General features: G+C 39.8%; 1 protein-coding gene across 7 annotated transcripts in view; it reads right to left on the reverse strand.

The window, feature by feature from the left end:
* il1rapl1a (interleukin 1 receptor accessory protein-like 1a) overlaps window positions 1–14693 on the reverse strand; it is a 186791-nt gene extending 172098 nt beyond the window's left edge. For 3 of the 7 annotated variants that reach the window (XM_025064071.1, XM_017040081.2, XM_025064070.1), the window contains exons 1-3: window positions 9545–9757; window positions 6880–6931; window positions 733–860 (exon numbers count right to left, since the gene is read on the reverse strand). The gene's annotated coding sequence lies outside the window, so the exon portion shown is untranslated. Of the gene's footprint in view, window positions 1–732; window positions 861–6879; window positions 6932–9544; window positions 9758–14650 lie in introns of those variants that run through there. The other 4 variants (XM_025064072.1, XM_017040083.2, XM_025064074.1 and 1 more) reach the window with 4 other exon arrangements.
* Window positions 14694–20460: the final 5767 nt, after the last annotated feature.

The following is a 20460-nucleotide window of genomic DNA, read 5'->3' on the forward strand; positions in this document are numbered from 1 at the left end:
TTAGGAATAATAATAATAATAATAATTGGGAAACTAATCTTAAACTGTTGAAGAAGCACCCAGGGTGGCATGTAGCATGTAGCTTCCCTTTACCTCTTTCCAAAAGAAATATCGTATATAAAACCATTGGATACAAAAAAGAACGATCATCATTCAAGTCAAATGATGGTGTGTGTGTGTGTGTGTATGCAGGTACTTACTGTTGTATGTACTGTTTTTAACTGATGTTGTGCACAAGTCATCAATGCTAACCATGCTAACAGCCTTAGCCTTGCTTCTTCTATTGGCCTTATATCAGACCAGTAACCTGTGAGTTTCATTTCTGCCCCTACTGGGCTTGTGTTCCACTGGTACACTACATGTTTCATTTGATGAATCATGTGGAATAAAAAGAAAATATCACATAAAATATACTTCCGGTGGTGATACTGAACTATAACGTGTTTAATTATGTAATGAACTAACAATGTAGCAGCAGTGGTCATGACCATAAAACAATATAATGTGCTTTTGAAAAGATGTACACCACTGTCGTAGCTTCATACGACACCTAGCTCATATTAATAACAGATCCAGATGTGGAATTCAGTACGGAGGCCACGGTGTTACATACATTTTGTTAATCCTAATGAGTTTGTGTTACGAGCCAGTGTACAAGCCCAACTCTTTTCCATCAACTCCCAGACACTTGTCAACATCATTATCCAGTCTCATTATTATCTCCCTTCTAACCTGAATTATACATCAAGCAGCCAATCCACTGTCAGCATCCAGAGCCATCGTGGGAGCGTTCCTGATAATTCCCAGCGGAGGATTTTCCTTTTAATCAGAAGACTGGAGCAACATCAGCATTTTTTATCCTAAGGAACAGAGAGGAATATAGGAAGGAAGACAGAGGATAAAGGGAAGGAAGGAGGGAAAGGTTAGAGTGAAATATGAGGCGTTTGAATCCCTCTGGTACAACAACACAGTGTTCATACATAACCACATGACCCCTGTGTGTGAATGCTGCCGGTGTTTACATGGGTTTGTTTGTAGGTTTGAACACCAGCAAGTTCATACGTGGATTACCTGTTTATTCATTTATAAAGCAGAAGCTCTATTTTCAAACATGTGTAAAGAGAAGCCAAATATAAAGATGGAAAACAGTTGTTATTTAGAATAACGTTAAGCTACATAAAATATAATTCAGGCTTAAACTCATTAAAGACGATTTTGACCAATTACAGCTGATTTAGCATCATTAATGAAGATGTGTTGATGTCAAGGACAGAACAACTCATCCAGTATATAGAATAGAATAGAATAGAATAGAATAGAATAGAATAGAATAGAATAGAATAGCCTTTATTGTCATTGTAACACGGGGTACGGTACAACGACAATAAATTTCCTACGTCGTATGACATTGAAATATTTTGACCTCCAGTGCCAACAATCGACTGCCAAAAGGCATAAAAGTACAAATGATTTACTAAACAATTATGGAGAAAAGTTGAGTTATGAATTAACAAAGATGAAGTAGAAAAATTAAACTCAGAGAACCAGCAGGTTTTTTTGGAATCCGGCTGCGGGCTGGATTGCAGCATTCAGCGGGGCGTTGATGATCTCTGCTCTATGGCATACAGTAAACTGCTGATCATGTTTTGTGATATGAAATGTGTAAATGAGAAAGTGGTCGAAAAGTTATACCGACTCTTCTCTGGCTCGTGATGGTGCTGAAGCTATAGATGTATTCACATTTAATCTTTGGTAAATCAAATGGAAAACAGATTGTGAAATACAATGATACATGAAGGAGAATGGAGTACTTTGTAACATATTCCAGCTGAAAATTTCTTTTTTTTTTTGTTTTTTTGACGACTGATATAAAGGACAAGTTTTCATATTGTCTTTTGGAGCTGGTTTTTAATATCCATTCATCTGAATTTTCAACTTAATTTTCTATATATACTTTTGTAACAAATGATTATTTATTATGATGTTAAAATAAAGTTGAACAAGAGGAGTGTTCGCAGGCAACGCTACCCCCCCACCCCCCTCTCTGGAACACTAACTTTGTCTCCAAACAATTGTTCTCCCGCCCGTCCCTTTCAATTGCCTCTGGTCTTCATTAACATAGAAATTGACGAGGCACAATGGATGCTCTAAAGCAAAGTTCAGACAGCAAGGTCGGCCAAGAGTCAGTAATTAAGTCGCTCCTTAAAGTGTGGCGGATGTGCCTGTTAGTGGCGCAGGCATCGAGTCATTCGCACAGAAGTGAAGGTTGGACGTAATATCCATCTCCTTGCCAGAGAAGCCTGCAGGACATCGGCACTGAGTGGGGAAACAATTACAGGCTATTACCAACGGCAGAGACAGATGAAAGTGTCTCCTCGTTTCTAACACGTATTATACGAGTGAAAATGTCCAAAGCTTTCATAGAGACGTGTGACCTGGTGACGCCTTCGTGTCCCCGTCCTTGTGGCAGCTGACCTGCTGCACTCGGCTGTCGTCTGATCAGTTTAACAAAGATTACAGCAAGTGTTGAAATGGTTTGGACACAAGAGCTGAGAACAGATGATGGCTTCGTGGGCTTTTATACCAAAAGTCCAACGCCAGGTCAAGTCAGGAGACTTAAGACTCACTTTGATATTATTATATATACATATATCTAATAGCACTAAAGAGATGATTTTATGCCTAAACCACACAGTACTCAGTGTTGTCGTGCTGTAAATGCGAGCGAAATGACATGAAATATACGACCCCCGGTTTGCAGAATTGTACAATGCCAACAGTTTGCTCTGGTCGTCAGAGTGAAATATGTGCCATGTAATAAAACACATAAATTATCCTGGATAACCAGGAAGCGGGCGTCATCATCATCATCACCCTCATTTCCTCAAAATGCCAAACACAGTGTGAGCAGTCAGGGAAGTGTGTTGTTATGGATGTCAGCAGGGACATAAATAGGAAACACAACTTTGGATTCAGAAAATGTAAAGCCATTTATCTGGACTTTGCAGAACAATTCTTTACGAGAATATCCTGAACACATGATTTGACGGGGTTTGAGCAAAATCAGGAAAGGAACGGTAACATAAATAAGTACTCATTACAACCCAGGTATGAGCAGCAGTGTGTACAGCACAGTACACTGAACCCTGACACAGGAGATAAATATAAATGTAAACTGAAGCTAGTGTTGATTTCCACTCAGCAAGGTCAAACAAAAGAAGACCAGGGAACAAATCGAATCATATTGTTGAGCCAGAAACAGGCATCAATAACTGGTGGTTCTGTTTGACCATCAGACCATCACAGATCGTCATCGTGAAGTTAGTTTTCAGGAATTACAATCAGATATTTTAGTTCTGACCATGAGCTCAACTTACTATCAACTGTAAAGAGAATGCTAAAACGTGTTTATTACAATTAGACATTTGAAGCTGTGTCTCACAGGAAATTAGTTCATGTTGCATTTTACTTGTAAAAATATTTTGAGCTTGCACCATTAAATTCTATTGTTGTACGTTGAGATGTGTTTAAAAACAGGACTGAAATCAACTCTGAGTGTTTTAAGAGAAGATTTTGTTTGTCATCTTCATTCAAGCAGGTCAAGGTTCTCCTTTTATCTCTTCAACCAATGGACTGACACTGACCTTTGACATGGGATTTTAGACAACAATGGACGACTGAAGTCTTATCTTAAAAATTGGAATCCTCTTGTTGGGCAGTGGGAAAAGCAGGAGAACCCACAGCCGCTGGTCGGACCGTTTACTTAAACCACTTCATGACGTGATGCTACTGTTTTGTCAGATCAATGACAAACAGAGTGATGGTTTGACTGCAGTGGCCTCCTTTTCTTGGCGACGTGGGGTCTGGTCACAGTCTATTTAGAGCAACAACTATTATATCAGCAGTATTTATGTATGATTTAATGACATTATGGTGAAACCATACAACTGTTTTTTGTTGCGACAACCTCCAAGCCTTAGATATGGATCCCTGCTGCACCACAAACCACAGAGATCAATAACCCTGATTCACAGATGAAATATGGACGGTGGAGGGGGACGTGATTTAACTTCATTTAAAAGGAGAACTTTTTCAGGAACAGTAATGGTTTGGTCTTTAACTACCAAAAACCTCTACCTTTCCAGTTCAAGAGGGGCTTGAAAAACACAAACAACGATCCATCCGTGTTCGGTGTGTTCATGTGCATCAAACGTGTCATCTCGTGGAGATGTAGACTTTTTGTCTGCGTAAGTGACAGAGCTGGTGACGACAGCTGTGAGGAACATCTGCTTACACTGTGCCAGTCGTGCATCAAGTGTTTCCGTATTATTCCATGCTAACAGATGAGACAGAGGGAGGGGAGACGGAAGGGGGTGAGACGGGGTGGAGATAGAGGGCGTAAGAAACATTATCAGAGGAGTGCAGCTAGCAGCCACAATTTTTTCAATAATTACAGGCAAAACTGTTCGATAGCACTGCTCAGTGAGAGTGTGGAGCTCTATCAGTCTTCCTTTTCAGCGCTGATTGTCCTCTTTGTCTGATGTGACATAATGAAAGGTGGCAGTCATCGTTGGAAATATAAACATCCAGGGCTTTGTCTGCTAATGTGTTTGTGCAGAGCCAGACAAAACACATTCAGGTCGGTCGGAAATAAATGCTCGAGTGCGACTACGGAGACAACACACTGTCAAAACTGACAATTGTTACGGTCGACGTTTTAAAGAGAAATCCATTCAACATACAGAGGAAGCTTGAATAATTACTGAAAATCCACCTATAGTTCATTTTTCAGATTGCTCTTAACACGACAGGTTAATAAGTTGATATTATAGAACTCCTGTTTCTATATGGTTACAAAAGCATTACATTTGCAAGTTAATTTGAGGACTAAAGGCTAACAGTCTGAGATAAAATGATATTAAAGAAAACGTGCTAAAGAATTTCTCTGGCTATGCTTTAAGGAATTAAAAAAAAAAAGCCTTTCGGAGGGACGGGTACATGATTCCTCCCACAGATCAAATGTTCATCTTGTGAATTTGGGTCAATTTAACACTCAATTCAACAATCAATTAAATGGATTGTTGGTCCAGAATCCGCCGCCACACACACAGCCGTGAAAAGGAATAAAGTTGTAGAAGAAAAAAGTTTTCTAAAGAAAAACTAAAAACAAGATAAGTTACACAAAGTGTCTGAGAGAAACACTTCAAGTGTTCTTTTTTTATTTCTAAAATAACATTATGAGCAAAAAGGTGACAAAAAAACCTGATGTATGAAATTAAATAGAAAAAAAAAAGTCATAAACAAAAATGTCACTTTAAAAATATTGTTATAATTATCCAAAAACTTTTTTTGGGGAGTTAAATTATAACTAAAAACAAACTACAAACTGTAACAAAAACCTTGTCAACATTTGTTTTCTACCAAAACAAATCATGCCTTAAAATGAACCTCAGCTGAACAACAGTCAGTGGGTGAAATATATTTTTTGGCTGCGAGGCTTTAAGATCATTTACATGATGGAGAGACTGCAATCAATTTACTGTTAGTTCACGCAGAAAGAAGAAAAAAAAAAACTGCAAACACAACAGCCAGTTAAAAGTTTTCAACAATCAGAGGCACAGAGACGCTCTGTTGGCCCTGAGTCACAGACTTTGTCATCAATGAGTTGGTATGCTGTATGTTGCATATTCACATTTTCTTTGCTGTCAAGTATTATATTCATCATGAGCTAAAAAGCTATTAGCTTAATTCAACAATAATCCAAAGGGGACTATTGTGACATTTCCACCCTCTCACGATGTAAACTACTCTATATGGCAAATCAATCACTAACCTACCCGCTCATGAGATGACCTACTGAGAATAAAACACCCACTGTTTACTGAGTTTGGTAAATATTTAGTCATTTGTCAGGAGCCACACGGACAATCAGTCCGTCCTGTCACTGCTGCGTTCATCATGAAGACATGGAAGGAGGCTAGAGTGGGTGTGTCGTTAGCTGTAAGCTGATCTGGAGTCAGTCAGCAGCGGCAGCAGACGTGGTCCCCGCTGCCTTGCTCATGTCTGACAGCAGGAAGATTAGCATGAAGGATGTTCTTCATTTGTTAAGTGCTGATACTAATCCCATCCATCCACCTTATAAAGTGACGTGCTGTCTTCATGCAGCCTGTACGGCCTCTCCTAGATCAACATTGATGGAAATTAAAAACAGAACCTGCTGCCCTCGTTCCACCAGCAGTTATTCCTGTCTGATTGGCCAGCGGCTGCTCTGAACCAAGTGATTTTTTTTATATAATATTTTTAAATTTTGAAGGATGTGATACAGGGTCTATGAGGAAAATGTGTTCTTTGAGAACAACGGAGAAAAAAAAAAAAACCTGCGTTATTCACGTGAGTAAACAGTGAATGACTTGGACCAGTGTGACTTATGCTAATGTACTGCGTAGGTCAAAGATCTCGCACAGTATATGGCATTAAAGTATGCAGCGTGTGTGTGTGACATTTACAAAATTAAATCTCGTGGGCCTGCTGAGATTTAGAGGCTTACAGTACGTCGTTACGTTTGCCTGGAAGCTACGAGCTTTGGCTTTTCAGCGAGAGCTAAACAGGAGTTTGTATGGAACAGTGGAAACAGCCTGGAACTTTGGGAAACAGGTGGAGAAAACCATCATCTCATCTCAGTATGAACCCCTTCATAGACCTAATCCAAGAATAATGATTATTGTGACTCCCTTCTAAGATAAAAAAGGAGAATCAACCTATAAACTCAATAGTGAATACAGTTTAAAGCACCTTGAAAACAGGACTCCACATTCTAATAAAAACTCCCAGTGGTCCTACTGACCTTCATTTAAACAAGTGTGAATAAACAGTACTCACATGTTAAAGTAGAGTCATGTCCATCCATGTCCCCAGGAGCAAAGCACCAGACCTGTTAGTGTGAAAGAAAAGACAAATAAATGAACACGGAGTCACAGAGAGGAAGTGGAGTAAATCCACAGAGAGAAATGACCTCAGGTGACACTAATCAGCACAGGTGCAGCTAATTAGTGTCTTTATTCAGTCAGGAAGTTTAAAAACATTTTGAATCATCATTTGGAGCTATTTGATACACACTGTATTATTTAATTAAAATGTTTAAACAATATTTTTCAATATTAAAGTTAAAATGACCAGTTTATTGAACTGTAGCAGAAAAATATCACTCAGAAAATCTCAATTCCAATGCCGTTCTTTGGCTTATTGTAGATTTTGTAGTGTGACATATGATGACTTAGTATGTCACTTACAGAATAAGTGGAAAACAATGTTACTGACCGACTGCCCCAACATCACCATACAGATCAGGGGTCAGGGGTCAGGGACCCCTGTTATAGCTCATAGTTCCACTGAACCAAAGACCAGTGTCCATGTCTAAAGATTCACCAAAGAAGAATAGAACCACTGATTAGAACAGGCATGGACAAACTAAGGCCCGGGGGCCGGGTGCAGCCCATTCATCTTTTTAATCCGGCCCACCGGATTTTTCCAAATTATATAATTTATTTATATTATCATTATACTACCTGCAATAACCACATTTCCCCAATAGATGGCATAGGAAATGATAGAAGCATTTTCTTTACATGCCTTTTATTAGGACAATTGTGTCCAGTCAAAAAGTTTGTCCACGCCTGGTTTAGAAGAAAAAAACCTTCAACCAATCATTGTGAACTACAGGAGGTTTACCCCCAATGCAGTTTATCAGAGGGTAAATTAGGAGCTAAACATGTATTGACAGAACGAGGTGAATGTAAGAAGTCCATAAAGAAGCCCTCCACTACACCACTTCACTGTGTGCACTTTAGAGCTCAGTAGGGACCGTAATATTTAAGCGGCAGAAGGTGTTGAGATGTTTATGTGTGCGGCGATGGAGGTGGGTTCATAAATAGCCTGGTACTCTGACACAGTGAGCTGGGCTGAGGAGGTTTGAGGGATGCTGAACTTGAAAAAGCTACGCAGTGAATGAAAGTTCACACAAGTGGCCAGGCCTTCCTCCTCTGTGCTGCCCACACAGTCAGGGCTTCACACACCACTTTATGTAACCGCAGATGAAGAAGGAGAAGAAGAAGAATGGAGGCTGAGATGTACAGAGGTGGCAGGAAGAGAAACAGAGAGGATGAGAACGGAGCGAAGGTACGAGTCTCAACAACAGGCTCCAGTTGCTACGATGGGTTTCCTGAGGAAACAAGGTCTCTGATAAACAAGAGAAATAATCACAATCAACAGCTAGGAGTTAGTTTGTATGTGATATAATGACTTAACCTGGACTTCAATCACATCCAAGTTATAACGTGCACCTCTGAGGACCACAACTTGTGTCCTACCCCTAACCCAGGAAGTCATGCACATTCAGCAGCAGTTTCTGCCCAGGCTCGAGGCTTAGGGATTTTCATTAATTCAAATACATTTAGGAACTTAAACTGATTCTGTCATTAGTGGGAGGTTCCTTTATAAATAATAATCTTAACAGTTTGTCTTATTTTGTTTTTTTATTTTTTCCAAATGCTGCTACATTGTTTTCTGGGATTTTTTATAAGAAATGCAGAAAATGATAATCTGTGAAAACAACACAAACATTTGTTTTTTTTTTTCTGTTGCTCATTAAAAACTCAACCTACACTAATTATATTAATGATTTCCTTTTGGCTTTTAGCTACTTGTGTAAACATTGTGTTGTAATTTGTACACTTTACTATTCCTAAAATACCCCAACCCTATGGAGATTTATCAAGAATGACAGAACTGTAAGTGTGACTAAAATACACATATTGATACTTATATCTCTGCTCTAGAATCACTAACAGGGGTTAAAGAGAGGGGGGAGAGAGTGAGAGAGAGAGAGAGAGAGAGAGAGTGACCTCACTTCAACCACAGCTGTATTATTAAAGAAAAGTTTATCTCTTCAGGCAGAGAGCTGTCTGGCATTCTGCCCAGTCCCACCATCTCATCACCACTTAGGCTGTGAGAATGTGGTGTGTGTGTGTGTGTGTAGAGAATAAGCTGGCTCTCTCTGTGGTCAGTGCGTGGTCTTCTCTCTGCAACTACAAGTTTAAAAAAGCACGGTTGTGTCCAAGAGCACTTTAAGAAATCTTTTTTTTTTTTATTGTCCGCACTAAAAGTGTTCGGTAACGACATTGTGTCGCCACTGTCAATATGTGGTAAGTGGGACAAACAACAACAGTGGATCTCATCTCACCCTGTGACCCCCACAACTCGGTGCTAGTACATTTCGTAGAGGTAAATCGCTTTTAACTTCGATATATCACTTTCAAAAGGCAAGACTGGGACGGACTTTTGTTCATTTCAACCAACCGACAAAGACCGACCATCCAACAAGAAATACCAGAGTTACAGACAACAAACTCATACTGGTAATGAATCTACAACAATAAGGAACGCCATGAACCACAGCTCAGTGTGTCATTCATAAATGGTTCTTGATGTTTGAGTTGGAAACATATATCACATGTCAAACATTTCAAAACAAAGGAAAATACTTAACATTTCTCATGTCTCATTCAGTTTGTTGGCTCACGGCAGAAAACGGTGGCTTCTTCATCAACTTTCTTTACACCTCTACACTTTGAAAGATCTCCTCTTGTTATATCCTCACTTCACACTGCTGTTCTCCTTTGTTCTCCTCCAAACCACCTCCCTCTGACTTTCCCTCTCCTCTTCAGCTCACAGGTGTGATTGATTAATCACCTCCCCTGCCCTCGCCCCTCCCCTCCTGATCTGCTGATAATGGACTGTTCTTTTCTTTCAACTTTCTTGTTAGTAGTAGTTCAAATGTTATGACTTAGCAGAGAATCAAGATTTCTTCCTGGTGATCTGACTTGATAAGTTACTTACATAACCACCACCAGGTGGTGCTAAAAACACATTTTGAATAACCTGCATCACATTATGGGAGTCATCAGTGTGCCATCAGATCATCAAGTGTACCTAGAAAAATTATTTAATTTCACTTAATTGGAGCAAAAAATATTATTAGATTATTATTTGTCTTTATTGTCTTTGTGACATGTAGGACAATTAAATAATCTTTCACTAGGTGGAAGCAGATGGCTCTAAAAACTAAAAAAAGAGGGCGACTGAGCAGTTTATCTTCCTTCAATTCCTGTGAGTATATCAGGGTTGTGTTCAACTAAACAGGCCTAGGTTTCACACTGAGTGAGTAAACTGATTAAATTAAAAGATAATTGTATTTAAAGACATATACCTTTTGGCATTTATTTATTTAATGTGGTGGTGCCACAATGAATCTCACTGTAAAGTATGTGCCATGGGTTTAAAAAAAAAGGGTTGGCAATGTTGCATTAACAACAAGGAAGAGATTTGTATCGTTTCTTGTTCCAGGAGCCAAAAGGCCGACACATCTCAGATGATAAAATGACTCAGCAAATGGATTATGTCAGGATTGAGAATGGTTAAGATTTAAAGAGAACTAATTCAGAACAGCTTTGGATCAGAGCAGAGTGAATCTACAGAGCAGCTCGTTGTAAACACATCCAGTTTAAAGTATTTATTTAGTTACTGGTTGAAACACATCATCAAGACAAATATGAAAATCAGACCCTGGCCAGACCATGGTGCACATGGACAGATATCTGGACCTGTTGATCCAAATCTGTTTCAGAGTCTTAGATACAAATACAGACTGATCTGGAGTCAGATTGAAATCTAGATTAAATAACTAGTGTGATGCTGTGTTGTAGCAGTGTTAGAGAACAATGAAACTAAGACAAGGTTCCTGCTTCGCACTGTAAAAACAAAGGCTGACAGGTCCCATAATAACCGTGTCAGGTGCTGAATGTTGGATATTCAGGCAGGTGGACGGCACATCCAGGAGCTGCTTCCTCCGAGTCTGGAAAAAGAGGTGATTTGTCAGTACTCTATGGCTCCCAGCTTTGTAAAGTGTTTATGAGGAGCAGGAGTCATGGTTTTCCAGTGCAGAGAAGAGAAACACTGTCTCCTCAGAGCTTTAAAAAATAGGTCATGCTCCGCTCTCTGATCTACTCCGCACTGTTACATAAAACGCTCTCTGCGTTATAACAAATCACACTTTCTTTCCCCAACTCTCACTCTGACACAGTGAGTCTGTACACAAACACAATCTACATGTATATTTGATAACCACAGCTAAATGTACGGAATTCAAAGCAGGGCTTCGTGCTGTTCAATTAGGACCTTTGCACCAAAGTATCTTTGACGTCAGGGTACGTACATATGTGACAGGACAGGTTTCTGTGGTCCATCTGAGGACCACATCAAAGACAACACTGCGGTCATCTCACCTCTGCAGCCGATTAACACACTGCACACACACCGCAACGGCGCCCCCCACCTCTTTACCTTGGCAGTCATAATCACAGCCCTAATTGCTGGTGATGCCATTGTTTGTTTTCAGATGAAAGCTGCTGAGAGATGAGAGGGCAGCTTAATGCCACAGAGAGAAGATCATCTGAAGCCTTCAACCTTTCCTATTGATTCCCAGACAACATGACGCCTATTGACTTTAAACAACTCATAAATAAACACCGTTTGATATCCACAACTCAAATAAAGAAGCAGTATTTTTTTCTCTTTTTTTGCCAGTTGATGAAGGTTGCCTCCACAAAGACACACTTTGTTCATGTGTGAGCTTTGGTTTTTCTTTCTAGTTTGTCTTGTTCTTGGTACATATCTACTCATGTACCTTTCAGATATTTAGTTCACTTTGATCCACCTGGGTCTGAAATGATCACTTAGCCTGAGATAAGATCTTCCCTCCCTGCAGGCTACTTTAGCATCGTACCATATATTTACCTGAGGTGTGTTTACATCTGTCAGGTTAGGTTTTATTAAGACACAGATAGTGTGGAGCAGTACCTTGGGAAAGGCATCCAAACAGACTCTGGACAATTTCCGTACAACGTGCAGGGCAATTCACATTGGCGTCAAAAATCCACCCATTCTGATGTTGATCTCTTTGACATAATTCCTTTAGTCACATGACATTTGACCTACAGAGACCTGCATGCAGTGCTTAGAAGGAAACAAACATGACAATTTGAAGGACATGTCAACACAGACGGTCTGATCTCAAACCCATGAGTGACCAGGTCGTCCAAATAAGACGTGAACCCTTTCTGTTCAATGAAATCAACAAATCACTGGCAGATAACCCTCTCCCCGGGGGTTTCTGGTTTCCTTGTGGAATTCCAAGGTATTCCCATGTGGGATGAAACACATTATCCCTGATATGTCCAAGGTGTACCATGGGGTCTCCTACCAGTCAACCCATCCTACAGTGAGAGGCACCCAGGAGGCATTCTAATCAGATTCTCCAACCACCTCTAACATGGCTCCTTTCCATGCGCAGCAGCATTGGATGTCAGTGCTCCTTAACCTACAGTGTCTCCCCTGAGAGGCTCAGCACTTAAACATGGAGGGGGGGGGCTGGGATGTCACACCGATTCTGACTTACTGTCATGTTGTCAGGGGCATTAGGCTCCAGTAGGGTCTCCAAAGGAACAATCAGAGTCAGAGAAGTCGCCAGAGAAATAAAAGATGCCATACATCTGACTTTGTGATGAGTTTGGTGACCTACAAATTATGGCTTTGGAAATTAAACATTTACAGTGACATTCAAATACAAAACAAAAAAGAAAAATCAAAGACAAAACCGTTACAAATGCCAAACAATAAAAAAGGGAAAAGAGGAAAACCAGCTCCTGTTAAAAACTGCTTCTAACAACTATGTACAAACAGCATTTAACCCTTTAGCCTATGTTAAAAACATGCTTTCAAATGAAGGAAGGGGAGGTGGATGAAAAGAGTAGTCAGTAAAGGTGGAGTGGGTGGAGAAGAGGGTCAAGGACGGTGTGTGACAAAAAATATTGTCGTAAAACCGAAAGGGAAGGTTTACAAGAAGGAAGTGAGCGCTGCTATGAATCCAGTGAAAGGAAAACGTACACAAAGACTTAGTTAGCTCTGGTAGAAATGTTACTGTTTGTCAACTGTTGGTGATCATCCTGACTTACCTGTAGCTACATTTTCATTTGATTATACAGCAATTTGGTTCAGGTTTTTGGATTAAAATCTAAGCATACCTTATATGTGTTGTTGGTATTTTTGTTATATATATATGGTATATTATCTGGCTATAGCTTTTCCATCTTAGTTTTTTTTTCCTAGCTAGGTTTCAATTCTTTTAATTTGATAATCTTTAAGCTAATTTGTTTTAGCTCTTTTAGCAAAGTCATGATATTGGTCGCCAACGATTGCATACAAAGCCTAGGTCACATTTTTTGGTTGCACTCTCTTCATTCTCTGTTTGAAACTCCTATAATTCCGGCTGTGTTCCTGGCATGGACGTGGACGTTTTGATCGGCTAACAGGTTTAGCTGAAGGATGGAAGATAAAAGTCTTCTTCAACATATTAAGACGTTGAATGCAGAGCAAAACCCAGCGCTTTATAAAACCTACAAACACATTGGACCAATAGGCCTCGGAGAAACCAAATCTGACAGATATTTAGGAGCTGACTGCTTCTCTTCATTATGATGAATGTAGCAGCTCCCCCGTCTCCATGTTGCCTTGTTAACATGGAGTCCACTTCAGTCCAACTCCTAACACCAGCCTGCATCACCAGCCTAACACCTTCACTGGTTTGATTTTATTTCATTTTCCAGACTGTGGAGATTTCAGATTGGGACAAACAGAAAGTTCTACTGTTTGAGACTGACCTCAAAACACAAACCATTTTATAAGACATATTTATGACCAAAATGTACACATTTTTAGCCAATTTAGTTGTATTATTATTATTATTATTATTGAATGAGGAACATCATCAAACGCTCCTGTTCAGAGGTTAGGGTCAGACATTTAGTTGATATTAAAGGTGTTCAAGAGGTAAAAGTACGTCACTGTTTTGTCCTCAGAAGTCAAGGAGACAAATCTGCGCGCGCGCGTGTGTGTGTGTGTAACGTGGAGACATTGGACAAACGTTGAGGAAAAAAAACAAAGAGAAAAATATGAAAGGATGAAACAAAGCTGTGATGTTAAAGTCAATTAAGGCCAGAACTGAAATATTGATGAAGAGTTTGGGGAGTGATGAGGACAAAGAGGAGTCAGAGAAGGAGACGGGGGTAAAAACATCAGAGTTGGAACAATAACAGTCATGTTTAGAGATGGAAAACATGAGTGAAATACTCCAAACTAAAAGGTTTCTGTCTCACTGTACTGTACTGTAATACACACAGTGTCCATATAGAGGTTGAATGAGATGATAGTGGTACACATATCATGTACTGGAGTGTGTGTGTGTGTGTGTGTGTGTGTGTATGATGAAATGTGCGGTAAGAGTGTGGGTTACTGGTGACGATTCTACTACTGCTACTACACACCATCTAAACATGGTGTTTTACAGGCAGCGTATGCAACTATATGATCACATTGCCAAATCCAGCTTTCTTCAAGCTTTAACAGATGGAGAGAGATAAAACACAACTGCATGGGAACATAAATATACATAGTGTGTGTGTGTGAGTGTGTGTGTGTAGTTCAGTTCTTAACTCTTTTTCCAGGGAAAGAACCACATTATTAAACAAGAAACTTTTACCAGTACAAAGTCCATGAGGATTCCGGTGAGAATTCCAAAGTCAGTTCCCCATACATCAGAGAGACTTCCCTGTAGATGACAAACAGAATGAAACGTTTGAAATCAAAGAATGAGTTTAAAGGCTTTTATTTCAGACACAGTTTTGTCTTGATTACATTCTGAAGCTTCCTCATGTCCATGATTCCGTCTCTTTACATTCATATTGCAGACTTTCCTGACATCATCAACCAAAGAGCCATTCCAACTCTCTAATGACTGGTTCCACTGCGGGTCTGAACAGTGTTGTCTTTTGGTGTTGCTACTCTAATGTTAAATATGTAGCAACCAACAGGCCGTACGTTGTTAAAGCTTAGCAGGATCCCTGATGGTTAAGATCATTTCTGTCAGCTTATAGCCATTAAACCCAGCGTGTATTTGCACATATTTCCAAAAGTGAACCTGTTCTCTTCTCGGAAAAGTTGTGAAATGGCTGCAGTAACATACAGTACAGTAGGCTGCTGCGCCTGACTCTGGGAAAATACACATAATTATTCCCAGGCAGACGAAACTAGGTGAGTTTCACCGCTAACACCATTACAGCATCGGGGGTGATGCAAGATGAGCACAATTTTTTTTTGCTTCACAATTCTCCTTCCTGCAGAGTGCAATCTCACCCATTTTACCACATGGTGTACGTTCATATACTCCCAACAGTAAATACCAAGGTTTCAGTTGAACCTCGTTCAGGTCCATTGGTGTCAGTTTGGGCTGCCAAACAAAAACAACTCAAAATCTCAGAGTAGCTGTGGGGTTTAAATTTTGATAATTAATCATGAGTAATCCTGATCAAATGCAACATCAAATGTATTCATGAACAACAGATACTCAGTTTAATACCAATGATGGAATTATTATGAAAAATAAAAATAAAAAAAGAATGCAAAAGTATTCAGTTACTCAAACTTCAGCTTCCTAGAGTTAGAGTGGATTTTGGTCTAATGCGTTGGGAGTTGCATTTAAAACTTCAATATTGATTGGCTCACATTTCACTCAGTGAGGCTGGTCTGATGTAACCCACGAGTGGATGGCTGTACAGTCCGCTTCATTCTGCCCATGCATTAAAATGCATTAAAAAGTATAAGCTGATGAATCACAAATAAATTAAATATCATTTCCAACAACCCTAATACTACTACAATTTCTCTCAGGCAAAACTTTAGAATTAAAGTTTCCTCAAAGTCATTTCAATATATAGGGCAAATTCACTATTTTAATAATTTTCGTTAGCAATGTGTTGGTCATTTAGAAAAAAAAGTATGTTCATATATACATAAATATATGTATATATACACTGACCTTTCAAAGGTCAAAAGGTCAGCTGGTATTGGGTCCAACTGCCTTCTTTACAGAATCAGCACTTTTATTTAACATTTGAAAACCAGAGGGGTCCACGCCGAGGGACGGCCTCTTCTGCTGGAGCGCTGCCTTTATATAACATAACGCACAGCCCACAGTTGGTGCGGCTGATTCACTCGGCTGATTTACATTTTCCTGATGACCTTTCCTGGTCTCCTCAGTCCCACACATTCCTAAATACAGGTTTGCTGCATCCACACGTACGTAGGACAAAAACAGCAGAGAGACGACTCACTCGGAGAAACGCACACACACACACACACACGTTTGCTGACGCTGTGCATCGAAACATTTATTTTGTCGTCATTTGTTAAGGCCTCACTAATCATTACTCTTCAGCTCCCAAACACACACCCCTACTTCATAACATATGTCACAGGAAGTGCACCAAGATCCGCAGTTCCCTGCTGCCTGCACTGCATGTGCAGAGAGAAAAGGCGTGACAGCAGCTTGTCATAGTCTGACATTTGTGAGCTAACACAGGAAGTAATCCCTAAATGTGTAGGTGTGGATAACTTTCACAAAGTGTTTTCCTCTTCAGCTTGAAGTGTGGGGTGAAATGAGACTGGTAAGCCCTCAGCGCCGACATGTTTGTCCTTTTTTTTTTCATGTTTAGTATGAATGTTTCCTCTCCTCCTGTCTTAGTCACGAGCGTTTCTCATGTCTGTATGTTCCTTAGACTCACAAACTCATTTCTTTATTCTTCTTTCATGCGTTGGGTTTCTCTCAGTGTACCATCCTCCCTCTCTTTGCTTTCTCTCACTTCACATTCTACCTATTTCTGTTTTTTTTACAAAGCTACTCAGCTGAATCCTTTCCATTAGAGACTGTGAGAAGGAGATTAGCGTTGTAGCAGTGTGGTGGTGAGTGTGTGTGTGTGTGTGTGTGTGTGTTCGGGGTTGCAGGCCCAGAAGACAGGATTTCCACTGCTTTCTGAGTAAGATGACAACCAGGGAAACCATCACCAGCGAGGAGGTTTGGAGGAGCCGGGAGATTCTTGACTGCACTCTCACTTTATGAGCGACATCGTACTGGATAAGGTGTCTCACACACACACACACACACACACAGTCATCAGCCTGGCTGCTCTGTTTCTGCCTAGTTGAGTAAACCATAAACAGATGCAACAACAGGAATCAGGTTTGACACGTGAGACCTAATCAACAGGAGACAGGAGACAGGAGACAGGGAGACAGGGAGACAGGAGACAGGGAGACAGGAGACAGGGAGACAGGCATGGCAATATCCAGTATATGAGCTAGTCTGCACCAGTCAGAAAGACCTTCAACCGGTTTAAACTGGATACAGACTCAGTGTGTGGTGAATGGAAGCTCCTACATCCTTTACTACTCGGTCGCTTTAGAACAGGCGATGGTCAAACATTTTGACTCGTGGGCCACAATTGTCCCAAAATTGAACGGGGGGGGGGGGGGGGGGTTCCATCCGACCATCTGATCTCATCTGTTAGAAGCACTAAAAAGTAGATGAAAATATTACCCTGATTGATTGGATGAGTTCAATTACAGATTGATAGTAACATTTATTGCAATTTCATTCAGAGAAAGGAATGTAAAAATGCATGAGAGACACCTTGAAATATTTTGATCTGTGAAAATGAAAAAGATTATTTTCTTCACATTTATGTAAGTCTACGGTGGCATTCCCGGCGGTAAATTCTTTTCAGAATGCTAGGGATGCTTTTCTCAGGTCAAAACATTCTTCTTTGTCGCACTGAAGGGTGAAACTGAGTTCTTTCAATTTCAGGACGACTAAAAGCTGTTTGAAATCTACAATTAAAATTTTTCATTTCAGAGAGATGAAAAAAAAGGAATCAAATACAATTTAGCACAGATAAAGAGTTGTCAGAGATTCACACTTGTGATAAATGCCTGAGAGCATGTTGAGTTGGTCAAATCAGAGCCCTTTTAAAATATCAACATCTGGATCAATTTAATGATCCAGTTCAAGTCAGTCTTGGAGTTTTTGGAAACACTTTATATTTACTTAATATTAAAAAAAAGTAAAAAAAAAAAAAGTTTTAAGAAAACAAGTCTTGGATTTTGACCACATTCACATTATAAATGTGTTTTTTGTGTGGACCTAAAATAAAACAAATAGCTTATCACAAGTTGGAGCTGTCGGAGTCGGAGTCTTCGAATCTTAACTTATTAAAATCATACACACTTCAAAATCACAGACATTTTTGACTTCCATTTCTAGGGCAGCCCATTGCTTCAAGGCAAAGTCCATAAACATTAACTCCTGTTATACTTTCACCACATGGTTAATTGTCTATTTCCTTCTAAATGGGATCATGACCATTAACCTTTTCTTTAATTTCTGTTAAAATTATCTTTTGAATGTATAAAAGGACTTTCCAATTTTCAAAATTTAAAATTAAAAAATGTTGCCTGCAGCCCAGTTTCTACAGGAAGGTTTTGCATGTGGTCATGTAATTATCTCTCAATTAGATTGAACTCACAGAAATGATATTTTCATAATTGACAGAGACATAAAACCATCATCGACATCATGAGATTAGGAAAATGTGGCGATAAAGTGAGTCAGAAATGGCCGTGTTGGTCTTTGGACCTGCATTTCTAAAACCACCAGATCACTTTGGACGTTTCACACTGAGACTCAGAAAGGTGCATTCATGTCTTTTGTGTGGATAAAAGCACGGACACACACACACACACAACAGCCGTGTTGCTTAGAGACCAAGAGGTCACCCCAACAACAGAGATCACACAAACCAGGTGTGACATCTGTTCCACTGTTGTGGCCACAGCCAGCTCTGCAGCCCTGCATGCTCAGAGCATGCAAATACACAGCACACACTCTAAGAGACACCTGACACTGAAGGCATTCTGAGCCACTTGTCCTCATGCTCTACTGGCCGTGTCACCCAATCGCTCAGTGCTGAACAAAAAAAAAAAAAAAAAAAAATATATATATATTATTTTTCTCTCTGCCATAGCTCAACCAGAGATCTTTCTGAAATATCTCCAGGCAACAAACGCTGAAAGGTGATGTATTATTTTGAGGATGAAAAAGATTTTCTCCAAAATGTCGCACATGAAAAATTATGCATTTTCTAGTGAAAGAGGTGTGAATCGATGTGTTTTCATCTTGTATATTTTAGCCAATACACAATTGTGTTACTAATGGAGCCCAGGCTATGGACGCTGTGCAGCACTGCATTTATTTATGGCTTTAAAATAAGAAATGATCTGTTTGGTCCCACTGTTTTCTTTTATTATTATCACCTAAAAAACATTTTCTGAGGAAGAAGACGCCGTGTGGACTTTGACTGCAGATTGTTGGACAAAATGCTGCCATTTGAGCTGGTGCACTGATGGTAAATGCAGTATCTCAGTAGAGTTTATTGCATAAATGATTGGTTTGGTTTTATGGACTCTGAATCACTCACCTGCAGTAAGTGATCTGGTTCATTTGAGTCTTTGAAGTTAGTGTTACTGGGAACACTGCAATAAAAAAGCAATTTTTGACAAGGAAGAAAAGGAATAATATTTGTTATTACTTCCTACGGTAGTCTTTGAAAAGAAGGAGCTCTTCTCTATTCTTTTGAAATCTTTTCCAGAAAAATGTCTCTGAGGGATTTGAGTGTGGATGAATTGATTCAATTTCCAGTGTTTTCCTTCTGAGGGCAATTTTTGCAGTGCACCTTCTTCTCCTTAAAAAAAAAAAAAACTGTTACACTGGACAACAGAAACACAACAGACACAGTCAGACACCTCTGAGTGAGTGCTACTGTGCTAAGTAGCCTTTCAGCTGTCTTGTCTACAATTACAGCTATGCTAATTATGCTAATATGTTTTTTTGCAATAAAAACTAATAATTAATTTTTTTTGTCTCACCTCTGAATGAGTCTTGCCACAGTTCTCTGCATGTTTTGGACAAATGATATTTGCTGTTGCTGAGCCTGGTTCTGTCAGAGTGATTCACTGACCGTCATTAGTTTCTGCATGACCTGAGGTTCAGGTGCAGAGTGGAAATGAAAGAGGCAACGGTCTGCCTCAAAGCAAGTTAGTGACCCATCAAAATGACATTAAAGCTGTCATTTTAAGCCAAAGGTAATGACTGAGGCCTGGTCTAGACCTTTTACCAACAGTGTGAGACTGACAGCTCTGTACTGCTGTGTGTTTATTTGGGCTCCTTTATGATCAAAGTTTTTCCTCGGAGAACGATGGGAGGAGTCCGTCTCCACGTTGTAGAAGTTAGGCAAATAGCATTTAGAGCTTTTATCTGCATTTAGCATCTGTTTGAGCTGTTGAATTGGCATACTTACTGGAGCATTTGAGGGACATCCATCTGCAGTGCCACTCCAGAGCAGTGGAGTGCGACTGCGGTGACAAACGTGCTGTCATCCAATTTCCCATATGCAAACAAAT

The sequence above is a fragment of the Cynoglossus semilaevis genome, chromosome 16 (assembly GCF_000523025.1).
Source record: "Cynoglossus semilaevis isolate Cse_v1.0 chromosome 16, Cse_v1.0, whole genome shotgun sequence".
NCBI lineage: Eukaryota > Metazoa > Chordata > Actinopteri > Pleuronectiformes > Cynoglossidae > Cynoglossus > Cynoglossus semilaevis.